This window comes from Ovis aries, chromosome 4 (assembly GCF_016772045.2).
Source record: "Ovis aries strain OAR_USU_Benz2616 breed Rambouillet chromosome 4, ARS-UI_Ramb_v3.0, whole genome shotgun sequence".
NCBI classification, from domain to species: domain Eukaryota; kingdom Metazoa; phylum Chordata; class Mammalia; order Artiodactyla; family Bovidae; genus Ovis; species Ovis aries.
The window spans coordinates 93,295,701-93,297,328 of record NC_056057.1 but is presented as its reverse complement, the minus strand read 5'-3'; the positions used below and the strand labels follow the sequence as shown (position 1 = coordinate 93,297,328).

General features: G+C 42.0%; 1 non-coding gene across 1 annotated transcript; it reads left to right on the top strand.

Annotated features, from left to right (window-relative positions):
• Positions 1-863: 863 nt before the first annotated feature.
• Positions 864-935, top strand: TRNAK-UUU (transfer RNA lysine (anticodon UUU)). Its single transcript has one exon. It is a non-coding gene; the product is annotated as a tRNA-Lys (tRNA).
• The last annotated feature ends 693 nt before the right edge of the window (positions 936-1,628 follow it).

The window sequence follows — 1,628 nt, the reverse complement described above, 5'->3', positions numbered from 1 at the left end:
TCACTTAGTGGTGTCCAAATCTTCACCACCCCATGGACTGTAGCCCACCAGGTTCTTCAGTCCATGGGATTCTGCAGGCAAGAATACTGGAGTGGATTGCCATTCCCTTCTCCAGGGGATCTTCCTCATCCAAGGATTGAACCCAAGTCTCCAGCATTGCAGGAGGATTCTTTTTACCATCTGAGCCACCAGGGAACCTTACTTAAAAAGAGGTAAGTGCTACACTAAAGATAATGCTCACTGTTATGTGGCATCCTGGGAAAAGGAGCATCTTAATTATTGCTGAGTGAATCAGAGAAGGATTTTTCAAGGCTGTGTTTGAGTTACAACTGAAAGTTTGGAAGCTTTTCCAGTAAACAAAGGGAAGTGAAAGAAAGAGAAAGGGAACAGCAAGGGCAAAGACATGGGGTTAGGAACCATTCATATGGATGGAATTAGGGTGCGTGCCTTATTAAGAGCTTGGATGTTTTCCTCTGGATGATGTCAAGTCTTTAAAGACTTATGAGTTAAGACTGGGCATGATTAGAAAGATCAGTCCAAGGACAATGCAGAGGATGAGTTTGAGAGACATGAAACTGGGGGGACATGGTAAAAATTCGTTGCCATAAATCAGGAGAGAAGTAGAACTCCTTAAAGAGAGAATTTGTGGTGGGGGTGTGGGGAAGATCAAGGGATGTTTTGGACATGGAAGGAACCAACTAGTTTTCCCAGATCTTTGTGCCTTACTCTCATCTTAGCTTCAGACCACCAGTATATTAAAAATGGGCCAATCTGTCAAAGAAAAGAGTAATGTATCAATAACTGATAACAGCTGGGCATCTCTTCTCAGAGGACTTTGAATTTAAAAGAATATGTATGAGAGTTCCCTGGTGGTCTAGTGGTTAGGATCTGGCACTTTTACTGCTATGGCCCAAGTTCAATCCCTGGTCAGGGAACTGAGATCCTGCACACTGTTCAGTGTGGGGAAAAACAATCTGAAAAAGAATGAATATATATGCGTATAACTGAATCAGTTTGCTGTACATGTGAAACTAGCTCAGTATTGTTAATCAACTATGGCCCAATAAATAAAAAAAAAAAGAATACTCTGGAATGAAAATGAATGTGGAATGATGGACTTCAGATGCTTTGGATCTTGGTAGGGAGGTATTTACTGGGTGGGAAAGGAAAAAGAATTTCCTTGCTTCTCTTACCACAGTGGTTCTCAACTAGGGACAATTTTGCCCTTTCAGCAGACATTTGGCTGTGTCTGGAGATGTTTTTGGCTGTCACAGCTTGGGGTGGGAGTGCTAGTGATTAGAGATGAGGTAGAAATGCTAAAATACACAGGAGAATTCCTCTCCCCACCCTAAAACAAAAACTTACCCAGCTCAAAAGGCAATGTAGCCAGGGTTGAGAAACCTTGCCTTAAACCATGACATGAGTGACTCTATATTAAGACTTGCTCTATCTCTGAGTTACATAATTATTAGATTGAACAATCATGACTCGAGGGATGAAACCATAAAGTGGCTTCTATTCTTGTCAACGCTTCCTTTAAAATGGTTCCATGGGGCTTGTCCTGGCCTTGGCCTTGAATGAAAACTTGGGCCCATCTCATGAATTTTCTGGTCACTGGCATACAATGA